Source organism: Leptosomus discolor, chromosome 8 (assembly GCF_034619465.1).
Source record: "Leptosomus discolor isolate bLepDis1 chromosome 8, bLepDis1.hap2, whole genome shotgun sequence".
Classification (NCBI taxonomy): Eukaryota; Metazoa; Chordata; class Aves; order Leptosomiformes; family Leptosomidae; genus Leptosomus; species Leptosomus discolor.
The window spans coordinates 42,434,285-42,460,171 of record NC_141398.1 but is presented as its reverse complement, the minus strand read 5'-3'; positions in this window follow the sequence as shown (position 1 = coordinate 42,460,171).

The window sequence follows — 25,887 nt, the reverse complement described above, 5'->3', positions numbered from 1 at the left end:
TATCTGCAGGACCTGGCTTTGGTTTGCTTTGGGTAATACCAGTTACAAAGGGAGACTCTCCATATAGTACATTTTGAAAATAACTTTTAATAGGTCTGATGAAGATTTGCCTTACAAATAAAAGCTTTATAGTGAGTTGGTTTACACTAGTGTTTTACTTAATTTTTAATGCCTTTTTATAGCAGTGACTAGACTTTACCTTAGATAAGGGTACCTCTGTATAGGAAATATTTTAATATTTTTACTAGGTTTTTTAATTTTCATAGAATATAAGTGTATATTGTAAGGCGAGAAATTCAACTTTGATGTAACAAGGTTATCACACAAGACCTATTTCTCCATTATAAGATTTTGTAGTCAGCCAGTCTAGTTCAATAATATGTTGGCCTTTGATTATAAATGTAAAAATGTGATAAAGGAGAATAGAACATTACCTACAGCTAATGCATATTGTAGCACAATATTCTCCATTGCTGCCTTAATCATGTAAAAGGAAGTCATGTGTTTTTAATTTATATTCTAAAAAAACCCAAAAAAATCCAGAGCATACTTTGGCTGCAATTGTGTGTTTTTAGATGACTTACCATTAAACTGAATGTGTTAGTGTCCAATAGATCTACTTCCAAAGCAAGAGATCACACTGCAGTTTTCAGGAACAAGTTTCCATAGGAACTCAAAACTTGCCACTAGTAAAAATACTCTCCAAAGTGACCCAGTGATCAGAAGTGTTCAAACATGGCCACCACATTTCCATGCCCGATCCCATTGTGCAATCTGCAGGTCCATTTGCCTTTTTTTGGAAATTCTTTGGTTATCTGGAGAAAATGGCATTTCAATGTTTTGCGTTTGGTTGGTTGGTTGGTTTGTTTTTTGTTTTGTTTTTTGGTGGTGGTGGTGGTGGGGTTTTTTTTGAAAGGGAGATACCCACATGCCCATATGTGTAATTATAAACAACTACATTTCTTATAAATATGGATACGGATGTGTGTGATGTGTGCTGGTTAACTATACTTAAAATGCTGATAAAGATGGTGAATGTAAAGTATTTGTCCTCATTCCTCTGTCTTTCTGTGATCAGTGTAAATAAGAACCGTTATAAACTGTGCATTAATGTAACAGATTATTCAAATATGGTGTATAAAATTATTTAAATAAAATCTGACAAATATGCACATAAGAAGAGTATAAAGAAAAGTCTTATGTACCAAGAATTTACTTATGACAGTCAATTAAAAGCTGAAATGAAAGTTTTGCTTGTTGTCAATACTATTCCCTGCTAAAGCTTCACAGTGAGAGCCTGTCCTTGGTTCTGCAGCGATCTCCCAAGCGGTGCCACACTTGCCTCCCAGAGACAGGCAATTCTGGAGCAGGACTGCCTGACAGCGCTACAGAAAGGGCCTCCAGAAGCCAGTCATGAGCTGACTCTGAAGACTAGCAGAGAACTAAAAACAAAAGCAGGAACTCTACATAGCGCTCACCTTCATAAGATAATTCACCTTCTTTCAGTGTCTAGTGGATGCACTGAATAGATTAATTTCTACATTTTAACTCCTTTCAGGAATGCAATTAAGCTTTCACAGCCACACACGGAAAGGAAATAACCAAGACCTTTTAGGAACATGAATGAAAATGCATAGCACAAAAGCTGGAATTTCCCAAGGCTACATTGTTTTCCTTTTTACAAATCCTTTTGTCTCATTAACTTTGCCATAAGTAGTAACAGCCATAAAAGCATTAGTCTTAATTTATGGATCAGCCAGGAAAAGGCTACTCTTATCCAACACAAAGGAAGAATAGATAACAATGATTTTTTTACTAAAACGGAAACCTTTTTCTTGTATTTCCACATGGAACATCACAAAATTATGAGAAGCACTATTTCCAAAGGTACATTTTGTTGGGCAATCTCAATTAACTACATATAAATTTCATACTTGGCACATACAGAGACTGATCTACTGCCCTCAGTGCTTTTCCTTTTTAATATTTCTCAATATTATTAAGATACAGCCTTCAATTGGTTATATTGCTCTACTGCCTTCAAGCAAGTAAGAAAAACATGGTTTAAATTATTTTTAATATATCTGAAAAGCTGAATGATGACATTTTTTATGTCAGTTTTTAATAATGTAAAATACTTAAACTACAAATTACTATTAAAGTAATTCAAACTTAATTTCAAAATAGTGTTTCAAAAAAGTTTCTTTTAATCTATTTTGCTATTTATAAAATTTTTGGTTTTCACTACTCTCCATTCTCCCATGTACTATTTTCACCAAGCTTCAGTCAACTGGTAAGTCTTTTAGACCAAGCATTAGCATACTATTGTGAAAGTAAAACTAGGCAGGCCTCACTTAAAGTAGTGGGGGAATTTTGTCCTCCTGAAAGTATTATAGAAACCAAGTTTCCTGTCTGCTTTCAGTTAACTACATGATCTCTTCTGACATTGCCCTAATTTACTATAAATGCAGGAACTTAAGTTACATCCTTTTCCAACACTCAAAACAAAAGAGGCAGATTAGGTACTGATGCTGCTAGCAGCAAAGATAACTGCTTCAGGATCTCTGATTCTTCAGCATCTCTGATCCACACAAGTAAATGTGAAATTTCAGTTTGTCCCCTTACTTAAGCTAATATTTAGAACCTAAGTTAATTTAAAATGCAGAAGCACAACACAAATTTGAAGGCTGGGGAAAAGTCAGAATACATCTGATTCTTTTTCATTATAACACAAATCAACAATGCTGCCAAAAAGTTAAGATATTACGCTCTTGTAAATGCAAACATAATGAAGAGAAAAACACAGATGTGATGTGTTTAAAAGTAGTAACTACAACTAACAAACACTTTTTTTAAGAAGTTCAAAGAGAAATCAGTTTAGTCTTTTTTTTTTTTTTTTAAACTAAAAATGTACTGCTATAATTGAGCCAGGAATGCTAACTTGCATAATCCACTAATGTGTAATTCCAGCAACAAATCAAAAAGTAATTCCTAGGGAACAGAAAGGCTCTCTGCTTCCTCAACTATAACACTGCAGATAACAGATACACTGTTACAGATAACACAGTTACAGGCAACACGGCACACCTCTACAAAGTTTTGCAAGATCTTGGACAGACCAAAGCAATGGCGCACACAAACCAAGTATCAGTACCCTTCACTCTTACAGTTATTGAAACTTAAAGCACCAAAAATCCCCAGCATGTTATATCCTCCTATACTCACCTATATTTTGGACAGAAATTTGCATTAGCGTTCTTTCACTCTGCATTAAAGAGTATTATTTTCAGTTAAGGACTTTAAATCATTCAAGTGGCAAAAGTACTTTCCCTTTGAAAAGGTCCGCATTTTACACGGTTCTGAAAGTGACTTCAACAATCTTTTCTGACAAAACTATCTGCTGCTGCCTGCTTCCTCTTCTCCCAATCCAGCCATAGGCCTGCTTCTCTCACTCCTATTTTCTTCAGCACTATTTTCAAAGTTGTCTATGAATTTTGTCGGGTTTTTAGCATTCTCCTGAAAGCAACCAAGTAGCTTCTTTGCGCCTTTAACTTCCTAACATCCTCATAAGTGCATGTTATTAGTGCCACTTACAGAAGTCCCAGGTGGACAAAGGTCCAGATCCACAAGATATACCTTGGACATGCCTTGGCCTACAACCTCAAAAGTCCACCGTCTCCCCTCAGAGACTTTCCTCTCTGAGAAGGTTATACACACAGACACATATACACACTCACAGGAAGCTTACTGCCTAACTCAGTACTGCGGACTCCAGTCTGAGAGTCAAGAACTGAAGAACTATGCCTTGTGATACCAAGCCCTCCTCATGGGTTCTGTCCTCAATCTTGGCCAAAGTTGCAAAAGAGATAATTTATCTCACAGGACCAGTGACAGACTTGCAAAATCACTATGTAATATAGACTACGAAAAGAATGGCCAGTCACAACCCTTCAGCTACTGTACCACTGCAGCTGTCAGGTTACCTACTGTTGTTTCTCCTTATGGTTCTCGATGCAAGTTGAGACATGTAAAATTGGATCAGGTATCCACCTATGTATTTAAAGTGCTGTGAATATAAAAGATTAAATTGAATTTAGAGAAAAGTCACATTTACAGTGACTACTAGAGTTTTCTTCTTACATCAATACAATCTTCCCCTATGCTATCACAGTTTATTGTCTAACCTTTTCCCATAAAATCATCTTTATACTCTTGCTACCAGATTAATAATTCTTTGGCATGGCAGAATAGGTCAGTGCCCACTATGTTCCTTCAGAAGACAGTAACAACAGCATACCATAAGTTCCTAGGCCTAGGCAGTACATGCATCCAAATGTTGAGTATTTTCCACTGAAGTAATCTAGGTATCTGATTATGTTTAACATTAGCATTCTGAAGCACAGTTCTCCCAAATTCATAGTAATAGGACAAGAAACCAATCTTCTGGTCTTATAAGAAGCTCATTAGATTTAACTATCCATCTCAGCCAACAATGAAAATCTGGAGCCAGCATGGACCCAATTAAAGGAGCAATATCATTTACAAAAACATACACAAGTAAGTTGCTGAAGGGAACAGCCATGATATCTTCCACTTGCACATTCAAAATTAACTGACATCTAGAGCTGCATAAAGTTGATAACTACACAAAAAAAAAAACATTATGCCAAATCCAAGCATAATCTTCACGGCTGCTTTTACTTTAGACTGGAAAACATCAGTTGTGGGCAGTTGTACAAACAAAATGTGATGAGATGTGACAGAAATACACACAGCTGGTGCCATGACTAAATAAATTATTGTGCTAGATTATTTTCAGAATTACTGTTGCAGGATAATCTTGCTAGAGAATTAATTTTCTTCTGACTTAAACACTAAGTTTTAAATGTCTTAAAAATACACAGAAAGTCTCATATTCAGGCATTACCATTCTAAAGGCTTGAAATACATACAAAAAGCTGAGTTTTAAAGTGTGTAAGTGTTCCATCCTGGAGGGACAGAATTGTGCATTCATACCACTGAAGACAAAGCAGAAAATATAGAAAAAGAAAGTCAAAACCAAATGTTTCTACAGGAAAATGAACTTTTTTCAAAACCAAAAAATATACAATAAAATAAATGAACAGGATTTCCAGGTTGATCATCTTGCATCACAAGCAGAGGTGAAAGAACCAAATAGAAGAGAGCAAAACCAAAATATTCAGCATTTAAGAACTAAAAGCATTTTCCTTTTATTTAGTCAGATTAAAAATAGAAAAAAGGCAAAAATAAACGAGGTTTGAAGGCTACCCAAACAACTTTAGATCAGCCTGTAGGTGCTAGCCACTTTGAAAATGACTGTTAAAGCTTTTCCAAGGCTGGAGACATACATTGCTCTGCCCCCTTTTCATTTATAGATGTGAAATACTTGAAAATCACAGCTTCTTATAAAATCAAAACAACAGGTAACAATTGAGATATTCTAGTGAATATAGAGGCATCCTAGAGAAGTTCTTGCAGAACTGAAATAACTACAAATAGCTTCAGTTTTCAAAGAGCAGGATTGATTCTATAGCTAACAGCTCCTAATCTGTCCTGAAACCCTGAAGAATTTTTGGAAGTGAAAACATGAATGATTAGGTCAGGACAGCTCCTTATAAAGTATGTCAGCAATTTAGAAGCTTCATACACCTTGCAAATTAAACAAATATTACAGCAAGTGTGTTTTCAAACATCAAAGAATTAAAAGGGTAAGACACCAGAATCACACAACGAGTCACAAGTAACAAAATAGTTCTTTACAGGCATACATTCTATCAGTTCATGTTTCAACAGAATGGCTCATCAGGGTAAGGGAGTTGATCTCTTGTAAAGTACTTTAAAATCAGGGGATGAAAAGTGCTCTGTAAAAGCTGAGTATTGTCCTTCCTGTACACGTTTAGGTTTTCATAATACTGGCTGATCTTTTCCAGATCATTGCATCTTACACAACACCAATTCACACTGGCTTGGGCAGAAATTCAGCCAGACAGATCCAAAGCCAACTCAACATTTAAAACTCAGCTAGCCAATAACAGGAAAGTATTATTGGCCAGAGGAAGATAGGTAAACTTTATACACCTTTAGTCTTCAATAATTCCCGCATTTTTTCTTGACAAAGATCAATGATGTTTGGAATTCTTTGCAGATAAACCATTCTTTTTCTTTGAGTTTTTTATTGTTATGGAAGAAAAACATTCAAATAGTTATACTTGGAATACTTAATAAACCAGTAATTTTTTCAATGTATTTCAAGTTAGATGATCTTTATGGATACATGACTGCATTTCCCACTAGAGTACAGAAAAGCTCAGTGCTTCAAATTTCAATCAGCTAACTGCCAGGTGTTCTAAAGGAACAAGTGGAATCTATTGTTCACAACTCTTTTTTTTCCTAGTACCCTTCACTCTTACAGTTGAACTCTAACCATGGTGACACACTAACTGCAGAACCATCCCCCCGAAAAACATGAAATGTTTAAATAAGCAAACACTTCCTTAAAACTACATTTAAGAATACAGCTTGAGTAATTGGAAAGATACAGGCATTGGGGGGAGTGATGATTTGATGTAGACCCAGAAAACTAGTTGAAGAAAAGGAATCCCTGCTCTTAAAAATCACTTTGGAGTAAGCAGCACTTGTGCAAGATAAGGGAGACCCAACTTTAATTCTCTCATTCTCATATTTTGTAATAAAGAATCAAAAGGCGGCAATTTTCTCCTTAGATGTCTACACACAGTGTCTGTGGAAATACACATTTTAATGAACAGTTGTTCCACATTCTGATTCACCATCACTGAACCAAAATGGAAAGCTAAACACCAGTATCTACTGGTCTCAATTTCTCCTTATACACATACGCAGACTAAAAGTTCAGCCACCCATGAATTCATCTCTCTTCAGTCTTGTTAAAAATCAAATTGTAAAGTTTGCTGTCATTTCAGGCAAAAATGTATTGTCAAGTATGGATCTGTATGTATGGATTTCCATTTCAGTAAAGATTTAGTTCTCAAACTACACAGACAGAAATGAACTTTAACCAAAATATGTAATACTGCATACATTTTCAGAAAGCATCAATGTTGGAGTTTTAATACTTGTAGTCACTGAGACTCAGAAAAAAAACATAACCATAATTTAAGATACTTACATAACACTGAAACACTTTAAAATGAAAATACATTTTTTGTAATTTCCTTTCTGCCAAAGCCAGAAAACAATCAGGCAGGCAATATTGTTCGTCAATACAATTTTTCAAAATTCCTGATAACAAATTTTCAGTAGACTGGCTTGTAAAACGACATTTGAAGTTCAAGTTTTCTTAACTAATTGACAAATATTGTTTCTGATAAATTCATGAGATTAATGCTCTGAATTAGGTTTCCCGTTTTATCCAAAAATGCGCTTGCTTTCCACAAATACTAACATGAAAATTATTGTTTCTACATTTATTTCTGCAAGCAATTATTTGCAACAATGTTAACAAATGTGAACATAACAGTTTACAGAGATCAAAACTGACATTTTGGTCCAAGTGGTTATTCATGAACAATTTTAGGAAATATTTGCTCAGCTGTGCCTTTGCAAGTCAGACAGCTTGGAGTACAGCACTGACCAGTTTCACAGCTTGATTTTTGGTCCTTGAGATTATTTGCAGGGCTGATGTTGCATTCCCAGTGCTGTTGAGGAGTGTTCTAGTCCCTTGGGAACTTCCACATTGCATACATCTGCACTTAAAAAACAGCCCTGAAATCAATTTTCCTTATATGCTCTTTTATTCTAACACATAGAATACCTTTTATTATTAAATGACGTTGTGCCCTTCTCCCCCCAAACCGAATATGCAAAACTCAACCATTTCTGCTGTAAAGCCACTTTTGCAAATTCACTGATTTGAGGCAGTTGTGAATCCACCAGGATCATGGAAGAATTCAGAGTACCTTAACTATGTGAATGCAAACAAGAACTAGGATTTTGCCAAAGACCAACATTATTGATGTGAGCAGTCTTACTTTCCAGGCCTGTTATGCTGTGGATGGTGAAGGATCAGCTATACTAGCCTAATCCATTCATTAGAGTCTGTGGAGACTGATTATACCTTTTCCTCTACATTTGTCAGCGTCAGTGAACATAAGGCAGGTAGAATTAAGCCCCCATTTAACCTATTAGCTCCCAATTCTTCAGTTTGAAAGATTAAGAACAGAATGACAGCATGTTTAAACAGGTTGCCTTTCTAGTTAGGTGTAATTATTTCAGTACAGAGAAAAAAAGATCAATGGCTGAGTTCAAAAGTCTGAAGGAAGAAATATTCCCATCCTGAATGCTTCAACTCATCAATTCCAATCCAGTTCATGCAAGTATTTGTTCTTGTAATATTTGTACTTTAAAAAGATTGATTTTCATACAGAAGTAAGCTTGCAAAAGAACCTGGCTCACTACTTAGTTTTTAAGCAAAAAAAAAAAAAAATCTAATTCATGGTACTGCTTTGTTTATCGTATAAACTGGACAAAGAAAAAAGAAGCATGTCTAAAGAAGGGTTCGTAACATCTTGTTCTGTGTTACTTTCAAAGGATGATTATTCAGACATTCATGATTTGTGAAAATTATTCTCTTAAAAGATGCACGTGACATCTACATATTCACTACAATAACCAACTATACCATTGTTAAAGAAATCACACATTTTTCTCAGCCATGCATAGTAGTTCATCATACAGATGCAACGTGTGGCTTTCACTCAAGGTTATTCTCTGAAGATGTAATAACGAATTTTGAGATCCCATTAGATACAAACCATATGCAATAATCCTTGAGTGCAACAGATTGCTTCTAAAGCTAATAGCTTTATTATGCTGCACCAGATGTTTTCGGGAAAAACATCAAAATCTAAAAAGCAACAATCCTATTTGCAAAATAGTCAATTAAGTTTCAGACTGGCAGTTTAATTTTAAGACCAGAATTGTCACCTACACAAAGTTACTAAGCCCTTTCCAAATACCATAAAAATAAAGCTTAGATCAGGGGATATGAAAACAACACATTTAAGGGAACACTGAGGCAACACAGTGAAATTTGTGTTAGTCATTACTTGCATATTCAACATTTTCTGTACATTACAGAATAGGACTCAATGAAAAGCAAGAACACTTTTTTTTTAAATGTCTTGCTTTCAAATTTTCATGCATGTGCATACTCTCAACACACAAAGAGATTGCTGTATCCCACTCCCTGTATCCAATTGATAGATAGGCACTTGTACAGAATGCAAGATATCTAGGGTCCAAATCCTACTCTGATTCAAGCAGACCTTCTTTTAAACTCACTTTTAAGTGGTCTGTCTGTCTACAGAACATTATTCATTGTGATTCGGTGCGACAGGTTGGCTTTCAGCCCAAATATTACAATGAGCTGTTCCTGACCCTGTTCCAAATCTGGCAGTGACTATGCAGTTTAAGTTTTCTCCTTACCTGTTACTGTCACCTGCCTAAGATTGACTGGAAATTCCATTCTCTTTGAAACTTTCACCTATGCAACATATTTCTATTAAATTTTGAGGTTTATGACTCATTATCTTTTACCTAAACCTTCCCAGCTACAGAAAAGATAAAGCACATGTAGATAGCAAAAATCACAAAAAGCTATAATTTATGGCAGAGAAACAATACTACTACCTTTCAAAGAAGAGATGCTTGATGCTTCATTCTGTGATGCCCATGAAAGCAAATATTTTGAGAAATTTGTGTATTTTGACACTGAACATGAGTGGAAGCGATCAAAGGTACAGCTATTCAACTGAAAAACTGAAAGCATCATAAACAAAATTGCATATTTTCAGCCATTTTTTTTTATTTGGAAGAGTGAAAAAAATTCACAGATAGGAAAAAATTTCACAAACTAAAAAAGGTGTTTCTGTTATAACTTTTTTTCCCTGCAACAGCAGAACTCTGATAGCACTGACTCCCTTAGTGAGAGCTGCCCATCTGAAAACCTCTGCAAGGATACCATCATTCAACATGGAGAAAATTTCCCAAGGATTCAAAAGATATAGGGCATAAAATGTTGGTTTAAATTCAAACCTGGCTCCGTAGTTCCCTCTCTTCTCTCATGCAGCCTTAACTAAAAGTTCCATGACTACCCAAACTTTACTTGGACAGGGTCTGAAGAACCCTTAAAAAATTACAATAAGAGATCATTTAAATGTAATATTCCATACAGTAAGAACTTCACAGCTAAGAAAGTCCTGTACTATTATTCTTTATAATATTAACAAGCATATTAGAAAAGCAGGAGCCAGATGCTCCTGTGCTAGTACTGTCAAAATTCTCCTTTCCCTTCTGATGGAAGCACACTGGATGCCCCACTGAACTAGTACTAACATTGTAGCCAGAGGAGAAAATTTTGTGAAATAACACAAGCCACACGGTGTTACCGTAGGAGTAAGCCTATTCAAAGAACGTGAATGTCAAGCAAGTTTTAATAACAAAAAGAACAAAAATCCACACATCTTGGCCTAGCCTTTTAAAAGGCCTGAAGCAGCTTACCTCCACAGACAAAGCTGACTACTGCTGACCTTACTTAATATAAATTACCTATTACTTAGTTTATCTGCATATAAAAGCTCTGCTAGAGCAGCTGAAGCATCTAATCTGCAGACTGATACACGTGCCAACAGCATTCTTTTTCATCCCCAGGTATCTATCTTTTCTTATTAGTGCTTGCAGCTGAGTAACTGTTACTTATGAACAACAGGCCACCTTAAAAATATGAACACATCTATTTTTAAACAAAAATTTACAACTAGGAATGCTATCCTACACACCCTTCTAAGCTTAACCATAACAACTCTGGGTATTTTACTTCTGATCTTCTGCCACAAAATCTCTAATAGGGAGTGCTTAGGTATAAATGTAATGGAGTTCAACGTTAATTTTTTCTTTCTGAAAAATCAGTGGTTTTTCCTACAAATACTGATTTTCTTTGTCAATTTTTTCATCTATCAACAAAATATGCATTTTGCAAAAGATGTTTCAAGTCCGTAAGATAAAGTGGAAGCTACTTTCAAGGAAAAATCTTCCAAGACAATTGCATCCAGTGCCAGTGTATATCAACACAAACGCGAGTATATACAGGTGTACAGAAAAAACAGAAAGGCAAAAAAAAAATATCTCTACAAGGTCAAAAGGTCCAGGGATGTCATTATGACCGTTAATCACTTCCAAGTCAATAGTTAACTAAAAGGAGCTCAAAAAACTTATACTGGCATTTCACCTGAAAAGCAGACAAGAGGCATGGGAGTAAGACTACGCTTTTGGCAGAACTGCTACGGGTTGATAAGCATGAGAGCCCATGAACTGGCATACAGCAGGCACCTGACAGAGTATCAGCTTACTCCTGAAGAAAGCTTGTGACAAATTCAGCCTGTAACAGAGCAACCCTCCCTCACCACTGCTACTGCTATCTCACATGCAGGTAGTGACCACCACAAAACTGCCAGGGTACCCAGTGTTCCATCAAGTTACAAATGCAAGTGAAAAATCACTTTTTAAAATTTAACGTAGTACCATAATAGTGGTGCTTCATTCTAATATTTATATGAAGGGAAAAAAAAAAAACAGAAAATCTGAAATAAAAGAGCAAAGATTTCATTATGACTATTAACCATTGTGCCTAGGTCAACCCTGGGAGACTGAAAAAATTCCCTACGAAAAACCTACTCTGTTTATGGGGCAAGAGCCACCAAAGCAGAGACAGATTTAAAGTGCCTCTCCAGGAACTCCTGACTCAAAGGATATTATTCTGAGTGCAGGTGGCCCAATTATACAGAAAGCTTATGTTCTTTCTCCAAGTGCAATATAAGGGATGAAAAAGTGAAATCTGTTCAATATATACTTAACTAAGTCTAATTCTTCCCTCCCTGAGAAGGGAAGCTTACCTTGAATCAAGGCTTAAATGAAATATGAGTGATTTGCTTGCAACCAAATATACATATATCTAAACCATTTCCTGACTTCTTTCCAGAACAAACATTTAAAGAAGCACAGACCAGAATTTTTGAGCCTGAGGTGAAACAGACACCGATGGCAAGATAATGGATCTTGTCCTGCTTTTAGTTCCTAGAACCGATTGATTTTTCTGCCACCTACTGCCTTCATTAGAACTTTGGTCCTGAAAGCTGAACAACATTCAGTCCTTCCATGTTCTGCTAAGACATCACTGACAGCTTCCCTTAAGCCCCTGCTTTCAAACCTTGAAGTTAATTAAACCTGATTGTAAAGAGTATATTGATTTAACTTTACAGCAAATTTTAATTCTGCTGTCACTAAGCTTTCACTATGAGCAATGAAAATTCTGAAGGGGACAAAGGCATTGTAGGGCTGCGTGGTGAGAAACACAGATCACCGAGAGTTTCACACAGTGAAAGGAGACCCCTGTAAACTAACACACAGCATTAATGGAATAAGGCCATAGCACACACTGGCTGGCGGCAGCTCTGCTAGCTGACACCAATACTGTCCCCCAGCTGCACTGCACCCTGGTACAGGTTACTGCCTCACCTCTCCTGTCCCCTCAGGATTGCCAGCCATGCAACCTGTGTATGGGTTTGCTAATCCTCTTTACTCAAAAGGACTCAAGGCAGCTATGCTATTTAAACCATTTGTAGACCATTTGCTCTAGGACAAGTAACAAGAGCAGTCATACAAGAGAAAAATAACCTGCCATCCCTTTGAAACAGAACAAAGCATTAAGTTTTCCATAAAACATTCTATAATCTAAGAAAACATAGACAAGGGTCTGCACTTGAAAACTATGAAGTTCGAATAGTAGCTGATTTTATTTTTTTTATTATGTAAATACTATATTGGGCTACTCATTTCAATGGGCTTCAATGGCCCCACGCCTATTGGGATAGTAAGTAAGGCTGAGAATTGACTGTATAAGAACTTTGATTTCCAATTTGGAAAAGGAGAAACTGTTTTTCAATTTCTAGTCTCATCCAAAAGAATGGCAAGAAAAGCTTGGGTGCTGATTGAGTGCCAGTGCACCTACCCAGAAAGGCCAGAAGCCCACATCAGCCTCACTCTAGTTTGAAACACTTAAGCAACCTAGGCTTTTCAAACCTTATCTTTAAATCACTATTTTGCTCTTCTGCTTTTTGTTAAGCATGTTACAGAGTAAATAATTGAATGCACCCACTGAACTGACCCTGAATCCCTCGAACTATTTCGTTCTTTGTTTTTAAATCTATTCTATTTAAAAATTAAACCTGAAATATTAATGTCCCTCCTAGGCATGTAAAATATTCTTTGTCATCCAAGAACAGAATGAGTTGCTTTCTGCTCATCTGATTTGATATTTTTGTCCTTGCAATATGCCAGTTCAGTAGTTCACATTTTCCACTGACTTTTCAATACTTTCTGATCCCAGATGACATTACCCTTTAAGTACACGAGGCTGTTTTCATCAAGAAAGAGATAGCACAGAAAAGTCACTGTATACAAAGCTAAGATACAATTAAGCAACTAAAAAGAAAAAAAGAGTAACTATCAACCATTTCTGCTCCCACTCACCCCTTCCGTGCAGAGCCCTGTTGGAGATATATCGGCTCTGACATTCCTCACAATACAAATGAGGATAGCAGGCAAGTTCAGGTCAGAAAGAGTTCAGTTCAGGCTCTGTTCTGTGGGTCGGTTTTCGGAGTGTTTTCTCCAGACATAGGAGTCCCATGTACGACAAAACTTCAAAGATACCCTACTACCGCTTCTAGATGTTTTGCTTTAAGTAATAGCCCTTGAAACATCTCTTTAGGCATTATATAGGGACCGTCCCAAAGACTTTAAAATATGAAACTGAAATATCTCCAAAGAGATATATTTCATTCTTCCCTGGGTTTTGAGTTCTAGTCCATGACCAATGAGTTCTCACCGCTATTTTTCATTACCTATCATTAGCACCTATCTATCAGCAATACCAGCTTCATTTCCAGGAATATCTTCAACCCAGCTACATATCCTGTAGCTACACCAGAACAGACTTTTTGGATTATTTTGTTAGCAACCTCAATCTCCATAAGATTAAAATTAGAAGTGAACAGTCAGTCTTTCTTAGAAGTGAAGCCTCAGTCTAGCAAAAATGTCTTATGAGCTAAATATTTTGTAAAATACAGGCTTTAATTTTAGGAAAGAAGTTACAGCTTCTGTCAAGGAAACTAAGCTGGCCGCTAGCCCTCCCAACATTTTGTTTCAGAAATTTTTTCTTTACAAAGCAGGGGAGAGATTATTTACTGCTTTGTTCTACATAAGATTTTACTACAATTTCAGCAAAAATACTCCTTTATGTATATTGAATAGCTGATGTTTGCTCATGTATTTAATAAGACCCGAAGATGTTATACAAAACAAGTACAGATGATAGAGAAAATTAAACAACTTTGACTGGATCCCAAGTTCCTTTAACTCATGATACACTTCCATTTCTGGGCCAAATATGAAATGACTACCTACAAGGATGTTTATTAGACTGCACATTCAAAAAAAAACTGTTCCGTACAGATTTTGATCCTGTACACACAAAATCAGTAGCATATTAATTCTATTAACTTCACTGATTTTTCTACCGCTTGTATTTGGTTTGAAACAACTCTGTACTCACAATCCGGGTTTGCATAATCCTTATTTAAATCTCTACCTGCCATATTTCCATTTTGAGTCAAAATGATAAATAAGAGTTCCACAGAGGTTGTAACACATTCCCAGGGATTTTGTTCCTTCATTTCTGGAGGATGTTATTAAACCATTTTGGTATGCAAGCAGAATAAGTAGTTATTACCTAGCAAGAACAAATGCATGAGGAGGGTATCAAAGTATTTGGAATAGCAATTACCACCCAGTATTTCTTCATTTCCAGCACAGCAATAAAGAAAAACTGAGGTGAACTAAACACTAAAAATTAGAAAAATATCCCTTAGAATTATTCAAGAGGTTTCAAAGATCTTCTGCAGCTCTAATATAATCCATCTTTGATAATGATTATATGCTTGAGAAAACCTAGCTTTTCAACAGTTCTTTAGCCTGTTGGTTTTATTCCAAACTCCTGATGCTATCTGATGTTACAAAAGGTCAAACTTACAAAATTCCTTAAAATTTATTCAAATAATAAAATTCAATAAACTGCCCACAAACCACAGCATAATTGCTGTGACTACAACAGTTTAATCCAATTCAAGAGGAAAAAAACATGTTGGTTAGCTGTCTGGTATCAAACTCATTCAGACAATTCCAACTCTAATCTAATTCACAAAACATTAATCTGTCTGGTTCCAGATCTAAAAGCTACCACTCTCAAAAACTTGTATCTGATCTTCTTTGAATGTTTTCAAGCTGCATAAAAACCTGACAAACATCTTCCAGCTGGAAAAATTATGTGCAAGTACACGATTTTGATTCTTGTACAAGCCTCCAGAAAAGCCCTTTCCATGATCTATAAATATTGAACATTAAATACCATTCCAAATTTGAGGTAGTTAAGAAAACATCCAAGACAGCAAAGTAATTCCTGAAGCTAAAGTTCCTGCAGCACGTTTTTCTATATGTAATTATCATTAATATAGTTTGTACATATTCATACAACTTACAAAATACAACAGAATACCGTGATGTCAAGCAATGCAATGTGCAAACTTATAGAAAGCTTCTTTATGAGAGTACTTCCACAAAAAAAAGAACTTTGAAAAAAACCTCTTGGCTGCTGTTCCAGCTTTCTCCAAATCCCAGAACACACTTTATTCTGATCCTGTCCCTATTATGATTCAAGTATGCAGACTTATAGATTCCTTCTTATTTCTTGTTTATATATTTTGTATGCCAAATCAGTGGCAACTAGATTGATGCATATTTACTCCAAGAGAAAATTCTTGTATTAGAGATGGCTATAATAAACTATAAACTCAAACCCACTGACCATAGTTAGAATAATCCCTAGAGAGGGGGGGTTCAGTATTTCCAAAAATGTCCACAGCAGCATTACTTTCATAAAATATCAACCCAGAAATATACCCAGATTCAACTGTGTGAACATACCCATATCTGTCTAGCAAGAGGCATTCAGAAGATCTGCAGAAAATCCTCAGGCTTGGTCACTCACCAAACAGCCAATCTCCTTTGAAATGTTCACAAAGACAAATAAAATGTAGGGCAGAAGAAATACAGGGGAACATCTTGCACGAATATCCACTGGAATTCAACATGACATTTTGAACTGACAAGTCTCTGCAAACATGAATGGTTTTTTACTCAAAGATAGAAAGAAGTTCCTGAGGGGCTATTTCCATTCTACCAATAGCATATGTTAAACTCCAACAGAATAATTTAGGACCACAAAGCTGTGTAATCACATGCCTTGATAAAAGTACAGTTACAAGCTTAGATGACCATGTTGCCTTCATTTTTCTGTGTCACACATTACTTATAAGTCATAGGAAAAGACAAATATGTAATATGTCACTGAAAACAGTGTTATCACAGCCTTCTGCAGACACCACCACAGAAGGCAGGTACACTGAAGACTGCTCTGGTATTGCCCCATGCAAGCCAAAACACATGAGGAGACACAGACAGGAAATGTGTGTTAACAACATAATCCTGATCGGAATTTAAATACCAATGCATACACATTTAGACTTCCTCTGCAGTCAGTAGAAAAAGGCATCAAACAGTAATAAAAATTCAGATCTTTAAGAGGCTGAACTGCTTTCCTGAATCTGTGTCTTTGCTCTTCATCAACTAGATCCTTCAATTACAAGTCTCAGTTATGGTATGATGCATTCATATTTTATATGGAACAGCATCCTAACTGACCCACCAAATTTTACCCTTCCCAGCACCAACTCTCTTGAAAAAGCTGGATGTGTAGAAAAGCACCGTAGACATATCTTCTGATATGGACAGTCTGAGAACACAAGTACTCCTGAGTGATACAGATAAATAAGCATACATTTGAATCAACCATTTCCAAGAATAATAAAAAAAAATGCAGGAAAACATAATGAGAAAGAACTTCAAATAATAAATGCATTCAAGGATTTTATCTGTTTAACAGAAGTTTCATAGCAGGAATAAAAGGAGGGGTGAAGGGGTTGCTTCGTGAGCCACTAACAGCTTGACAGCTGTGGTCTGCAGTCTAATATACAAAGCAGAGGAACAGAGCTTCCAACAGTTCATGACAATTATGCTTTTCTAATAACTCTGAAGAACTTCAGACTTTGTTCTGTTTGGATCAGTTGTCTTGTTTAAATCTTATGAATTAGAAAATGTATATTTTATACAAATACATGAAAAAGGCATCAATTCAAGAACAGAGCAAATTAATTTCTGAACATTTTATCTGAAACCATAGTTACTCCTATAATTTCCCACTAAATGTGGCTATATTTTGCATTCTGTACTACTTTAAAATAGTAAATAACTTGTACTGTTAGCTTGTCAGCTGAGGTAGTAGAATAACATCTGTAGTTTATTGCATACTTCTGTCAACCATAGCACAGGCCTTGGTAGATGAATATGTGAAAATGTTTTCTGAACATTTTTAAGGAATCACACACCCTATCTTACTTTTTCTGAAAGAGATATGACAGTTCCCTTTTCCACGAAGAAACAAATGGACTCCTCTCGTGATCTCATTCAAACCAAAGAAAAAGCATATATAGACTCCCAGAAAAATGTCTCCAGGATTACACAAGCATCAGGTTATTGACATATAATTGTGGTAGCAAAGAAATGAAAGTTTTTTATGAGTTGTCACTGGAATGATTTTTATCAATTTATATCTTTTTTAATCTGGAACAATAGAAAGCTTCTAGAAGGAAGCTTTCCTTTCCCCATCTTAGTAATATTAGACTGTATTCTCTAAGAAAAAAGCCTCAGCCATTTATAAACAAGGTTTACTATGGGCTCTGCAATACAATCCCCATAAATAGCACTTTTCTTGTCAAATACCTATAAAATTTCATTACCAAAACATTATTAATTGTTCCCAAGTCACCAGACTAAAATGTTTAAAGCATTTAGAAACACAAAGAAACTGTACTCCTGCTATACATGGGCAAAGAATTTCAAGCCTCTGACCTGGCAAGCAAATCTGAAGCTCAAAAAAACTGTAACCTGTAAAACAAAATGACCACTCCCTTCTGAATAAATGAAACATATGCAGGCATGAAGACAACTGATCTACCAATGGCTGTGTTGAGCTGCAGAATGGTTTTACTGCCCCAAAAAGGAGCACTGGCAGTAACCCTGTCTTTGAAATCAGTCGCCATCACAAGCTCCTGTGAGGTATAACTGACACAACCAGGCCAGGAAGAAAAGCAGTAACTTCAGGACTGCTATCAAAACTGGTCTCACAACACATATATATTGCTTTGTGTCGATGTGCCAGAACCACAAACATCGTGACTTCTGTCTCCTAAGACAGCGCCACAGATGCCCAAGAAACATATCCACGTGGCAAAAACAGCATGACACACAAATTTACTTCAACTCATACACCCTTTTCCCCATGTCTTGCCAACTATAAGTAAGCCAGGTCACATGTCATTTCCTATACAGCAAAATTTTTTAAAAGTTGTGGTTCTACCACAGAGTAAGGCTCCCGAACGAAAAATCATTGCTGGAGAAGTTGGCATTTATCCTAGGGGTAAGCTGATACACACATGCTTTCGGTGCATAACATGACAATAAACAAAGCTTGCTCTATATATTTTCTGGCTCACAGACAAATACCATGCAATTAAATGTCAAATTAACTTGCATAGCAACTGCTAATAGTTTTTGCATATTTGGAAAACAGAGCAATCGTTGTCTGTTACAAATTACTTGAGGCTGACTCATTTTCAGGGTTTCTTAGCACCATAGAGCTCCACAGCTTTTTTGTGACACTGCCTGGCTTTCATAAAAATAACACCAAAGAAATTTTAAGAGTCATGATAATAAACAAGCCTGACATGACCTACTGGGTTTTTTTATTACAAAAACTATTTAGACAGTATCTAGAGGCAGGAGAGCTCTTTAGCAATAACAAGTAAGTACTTTTAGCCTCAGGAAGCACTTCCTTCTAGCATATCACACCCATACCAAAATTTGGTGTTAGATAAGACTCTGAAGTACCTAACAGTACAAAGATTTTATTTATTTTTTTTAAATGTGGAACAAGTGTAATGCAATTTTAAATGTACATCACCAAGGTCCATAATATTACGTGAAGGTACATTCAGACTTATGGTACAGGTTTAGGTAACCCTGCCTTGCCTTATTCCATTCCCTTATAAAAGGAATGCTGTGGTATTTAGTTCCCTCACAGAAATAAGCTTATTCATAGAAGTTCTATGAACCCTGCAAAGTAAAAACAGTGAATTTAACACAATTTCTCAGATTTTCTGGTTAATACACTATACACAGTTGCTATTTTTGATTCATTTCAGTTGCAGCCTTCTACTTGGGTAATATTGCTTTTCTCTACCATATAATCAAAGGTGATAAACATGGATATTTTTCCATACATTTTCAAATATATTGACTTATAATAAGTTTGCTGAGCCAATTTTTTCCCCAATGCAAGCCTACTCCACTCATGGAGCCTGTCTTCAGCTCAATCATGGAAAACAGCAGCTCATTCCAGAATTACGTAAGTAAAGCCAAAAGCAGTTTTAGGCCTAAGGAACTCATACAAAGATTACCATCAGTCAGAAGGAATTGAATACACTAAAAAGTAGGTTTAACATAATTGATTAAAATGCAGTTGTATAGACAGATATAAGACATGCATTTTACACTCTGGAAAAAAGAAGTAATTCGGGTTTGCACCATGTATTTTCACATGAAACAAGCTTATAACTGTGCACACTTAAACAACAATGAGAAATAGTAATTATGACTAATAAGTAATACTTTTAGAAAGCTAATGGGGCTGATCTTTACAAATTCCATCTGTGATTTGTACAACTTGAGAATTGCTCCTCAAATTCCAAAGACTAAAAAGAAGCAGAATGTACACCACTTGAAGTCTCTTAACTTACAGGTGTTCAGTAAAGGATCAGTGCCTATCACTCCATCCAGTTCTAACATCCCTTCAGCACATCATAGTTTCCTCTTCTGCGCACAAGTCTCAATCACTTAGTACTTTCCCTTGGCGGGCCTGAAACAGCGTAGAGTTTGATTTATTTAAAAGATAGAACTATAAATCTTTATGTTTGTAGCAATTCAGACATATCACTTAAGTTATAAATGAGGCTCAAAATGTGTATGTGTACAAAAAAAAAAATAAAAAATCATTCTTTTATTGAAAGTTGCCTTAGAGACACACTACTTAGTATTAACCAGAATGGCAGCTCCTGTTGAATTAAACAGAGCTGAGAAGACAAGATAATAAACCATGAGATTTAAAACCTAAGTCCCATTACTCTACCTCTTTAATAAAAGTCATTATTCACATAGAAATTAATTTGGTGCTGAATATTCCTGTGGGCTATTGTAACCCACTGACTTCAATAGAGTTACCTCAGGGATGAATTTGCCTCTCAACTATACTGAGGCTCTCAGTTCCTGATAAAGCTTATCTGCCACTGCGGAGCTGAACAGGAGGACTGGGTCAATAATAAGCTATCTCCTAACCTAACCTGTAGCAACAACTCTCCTGGTCTAAATGAGAGGCCTCAGAATACATCTCCACAAGCTTCACTGTCAGTCAGACTTGCTGAAGAAAAAAAAAAAAAAAAAGAAAAAAAAAAGAAGATGCTTCTAAGAACTCAAAAGACTTTTATGTTAAACTGATTTCAAATGCCCCTTGCAATTCAGCAGATAATTTTATATATATACGTGTACACACACACACACGCAGAGAGAGAGTCTGTTACAAGCTTTAACTCCTAGCTTCCAATTCTTCACTATGCCTTTTCTTTGCCAACTCTGCTGATCACCTACATATTGGTTTACATGTAAGGTTATTCTCATATCTTAACAGTGCCTTTCTCATGGTGGGTTATTCAGAAACCTTCCTCTGCCCAGCATTCCTGACATCCTTATTAGGCTGGAAACAGCATCTTCAGGAAAATAAGACCAGACCAAGATCATTCTATTCAAAGGAAAACCCAGCCCCTCTAATAATGCAGGTGAGAAGCAAAAGCCAAAAGCACCAAGAAGCCATTTTACCATCACCTCAAAAGTTTAATTTTGTTTGATCCAGACCAGTTAAGATCCTCTTATTTAAGTAAGGCATGCACTGACATCCAAGCCAAGAGCTCGGTCAAGTAGGAAAGCTTCCAGTTCAGTGCGTTTAACAGCTATTAGAGCAACCGGTACTTTTCAGCCAATGCAGAAAGAGTAGAGGTTCCTGCAGGACTCCAGATAAAATGATTACAGAAAGAACATGTGACTTCAAAACAAGGTTGTATTTACTGCCAGACAGGTCACAATTTTGCTGCCTATTCACTCAACTAATAAGACCCATTTACATCATGATGGTAGGACACTGATCTTTCATACAGGTGTGGAAAAAAGAGACAATAGATGAAATGGGAGAGTGGGAACTAAACTAACAGCTATGATCCACCTTATCTCACTTTATCCTCCAATGTTAGAAACACCCACAACAACGAAGTCTGGAAAGCCAGGAAGAATCAAAGGCTGGATTGCTAAGTCATTGTGTCTGCTCCCTTTTCTATCCATCTATTTGCTACCAGGGCAAATAGTGTTAAGACAAATATCAGACAACTAACAGTATACTTTGCAGAAGATAGCTGTGACTGGACAAGGGCAAGCAAGGAAAGCTTTTCAGATTTCAGAGCCATTGATACAGGAATGTCCCCCCATCCCCTCCTTCAGACATTCTGAAGTCTTCACAACTAAGTATGTATTTTATATATCAGACAATTTCTCATGCGTTCTTGCTATCAGGAAAAGCAGCCACAGTACCAGACACACAAATACATGATTTAGTTCTGAAAAGAACTTTTAACACTATGTCCATAAACACAGACAAAATCTAATCAAGTGATGTCATAAGATTTGCAAAGACATGACATTTAAAAACGGACAACAAACCATATCCTTCAAATCTTTTGTGATTTTTTTTTTTGAATGAAGAAAGCCTTATTTGTTCTCCAATCCTGATTTTAATACGGAAATAAGCACTTTCGCACGAAAGGATGATGGCTATAAAAATGTACATAAAACCTTGATACTTCAGGCTGATTTTGTTCAAACTGAAGTCAAAAGAATGCATAATGCAAAAAGATACGGCTTTAGACAAGACAGAAATGTGCTCTGAAATAACAACTATTTTTTCAGCATTCAACCACCTCATATTGAAACTTTCGTCAGCTTTATGCACCTTTATTAGCAGAACCCGCTGCATGCTATATAGCAACTAGAGAGGTAACTGGCAGTTTCACCTTCTGGGAGAAAAAAAAAGTAATTTATACTGTCATCTGTTAAATCACAGACTGTAAATAGTTCTGCTGGGGAAAGCCATTCTAGGACAGTTTAAAACATGGTAAGATCTGTGACTAGTTCTCCAAATGCTTTCCTTCCCATTTATTCTCTAAAACAACAAAGAGAAGATATGGATTTGTATTGAAGATCAACAGATAAGGCTCCCAGAAAATATACCCTTAATTTTCAGAGTCTTTATTCTTAAAGAAGCCACTTAAGCATCTCTAAAAATACCCACTCAAAAGGAAACAGAAGGAAGCAGAGAAAAGTATCGATGGGGTGTCACCTGCAGAAGGATTTCATTAGTATACCAAAAGGGCCTTCCAAAGCAAAAGCTGCTTCTTCCTTGCTTTCTAGTCAAGGGTGAACATCCAAAGCTTTGGCTCTGGAGGCTTTGGTCTGGATCAGGCTTTCTGAAAATATGAGTAAGAAGAATCCATTACAGCTGCTATAGTCACTTCTTTCTGGCTGGAGGAATAGGCTGACACTTCCTTTTGCCTGTCATTAGTAGGTAGTGTAGGTGTTAATGCTACTAGGAACTTTGCTTCAAGTTTTGTTGTTCTCATTCTAGATTTTATAACCAAAGACAAAAAGAGAAAACTTGCCTGTGTGACCCACTGTAGCAGTAACAATAATCTTCCAACATTAACTCCTTATTGAAAACTCTATCACATCTAAGAGATTACCATAAAAGGACATCTTTTTAGCCCCTATGGATTACTGAGAAGTCATTGCACTATTTGCAGGATCTTGCAGGAAGATAATAGCTCATTAAAAACAAGAAAGCTGGAGAACAACCTTATCTACCAATTCCAAAAGTCATCATGGGGCATATGAGGTCAGCTTATACCCTTATGTCATGTGTCTCACAGCATTAATCTTTCCATAATACAAAGAGACTAAAGCTGCTGGGAAAACCTGCAGGCACCACAGTGTCTCCAGCAGCATTTCAAGGCCACTGACACAGCACAATTAATCAGCGTGCGCAAAAGCATGTTCCATAGATGTTATTCAACTCCATCTCTATTTGTTCCCTTTATAACCAGAGGGCACTCCCATCTACAGTGCAGCACAGCTGCACTGGCTTCCAAACAGTTTGGAAAAGTAAGGCATAGCAGTATCAAGGGTGAAACAGTATAAAGCAAAGAGTTACAGCTTTTTCTTTCAGAAAGGGGCCTGAATGACGTTTCTTCTGTGACATTCTACACACAGAGACTCCCCCTTGCTCACACATGAGAGTCTCTGCCAGCTCCTCTTCTCCCTCCGGTCTGTGCAGAAGGCATGCCACAAGCTTTTTTTTCCTTTAAGAAAGAGACAGACTAATCAAGTTTGCCAGAAATATATACAAATTTACGCAGCTTTCACTTCAGGGATCCTATGGCCATTTACATACAATTTCAAGCAGAACCAGAACTACGACATGGCACCAGGATGTTGGTGTATTTACAGATTTTTAAGATTATTTCAAAGGCAGAGGCCATAGTGCTTATTGCTGTATGGAAGGTGCAGCTCCACTTCCCTTCCAAAGGAATTAGAGGGTGGATGTCAAGATTCGCTTCTGATCCCCTCCACTGATTCCGCTCTGAGAGAAGTGGCTCATCTTCAGTGTGTATTTTATCGCACACATCCAGATGGCCAAATCAGCGTCATCTGCCATTCTCACTTATCACTCACAGATCCTCCCAACAGTCTCTTCTGAAGAAGCCAGGACACGGTCACCTCCGTTCTCATCTCACTTTCCTCAGCTCATTCAAGATTTGTGCATGTATACCAACTGTTTGCCTACTGCTATACTCATTTTGTTTTCCCATTCAGATCTCTCCACTAGGCTTTTCTTCTCATCTACCATATTCTAACACACATACACTCTTCTGTTTTGCCAATCACTTTTAGCAGACTTGAATGTTCCAGGACTGTGTATTACAACTTCCATAGATTCAACTTCCCTGCATCCCCTCTGTCTATAGACAACAATTCTAGCAAGAGAACTTTCCCAATGAGACCGTTTATCAGGACCTGCAGGACATACGTAGTTTTGATCCCAGTCAATGGCAAAGTTCATATTATTGAATACAGGATTTTGGTCATCAAAGGAAGACATTTCATACCGAACTTTATGTGGCACGAGTCTTAAATCTTTTTATATAGTTAAAACTGGGAACCAGCTACATGCCCATTTGTGATAGCACAGCTTCCTGTCCCAACAATAGCAAAGAAACTATGCCAAGCCAAAGGATTTTAAACTCTTATCTTGTACCTTAGCAGACAAAATCAAGAAGTTATCAAAACATGTATCAATCTATGGATCAAAGTTTGGTAAACACTGCTTTATAAATATCATCACAGATGAGTCAGAGATAATAGCCTTTCATGTGGTGTCTCAAACCATGAAAGATGATTTGAAGCACTATGTCCATAAATGTGCACATGTATCTTATTAATGCCAACTGAAATTATACTTGGGTGTGGAATACAGAACAGATACCTGAATCTTTCATCTTGAATAGAATTACAAATCATATATTTAATAAACTCATTTAAAAAAAAAAAAAAAAAAAAAAAAACAAGAAACACCTTAATGCACTTACTTCAGCAGAACAGGAAAGACAGAAATAAAATACCAAACTGGGTTTGGAAAGGTCTCTCATTGCAGATAACAGCTCTCTAAGTCAGGATAAGACCTCAGTAAAGCAAGCCAAACTTTTCTTGGCCTTCTTAGACACAATCCTCCCACACATGAATGCAGTTACTATTTTGCAGAGGCAAAACCCTCAGAAATTGTTAATTTTATTAAAGAGTCTGATATAGAGTATGCATTTGGGTTCAGTAGAGGGTTTGGCCCTGATGACGGAAAAGTAAAGAAACAAAGACCTCAAAACAAAAGGGTGGTACTGCTCAGACAGTTTCTTTCATTTTCTCAGAAATGTTTCTTTCATTTTCCTTAGCTGCTCCTCTACACAGGAGCAGCAGAAGAGAGGAGACTGAATGAGTATTCCATTGCGCTGAATAAATTTACATTTCCTTGAATCAAGGCACTGGTTAGACATTTTGGGTTACAAGTGACGATGCTCATGGGGCTGGAGCACCTCCCCTGTGAGGACAGGCTGAGAGAGTTGGGGTTGTTCAGCCTGGAGAAGAGAAGGCTCCGTGGAGATGCTATAGCGGCCTTCCAGTGCATAAAGAGGGCCTGCAGGAAAGGTAGGGAGGGACTCTTTATCGGCCGGGGGGGGGGGTAGTGACAGGACGAGGGGTAATGGTTTCAAACTGAAAGAAGTTATTTAGATTAGATATTAGGAAGAAACTCTTCACTGTGAGGGTGGTGAGACACTGGCACAGGTTGCCCAGAGAAGCTGTGCTGCCCCCTCCCTGGCAATGTTCAAGGCCAGGCTG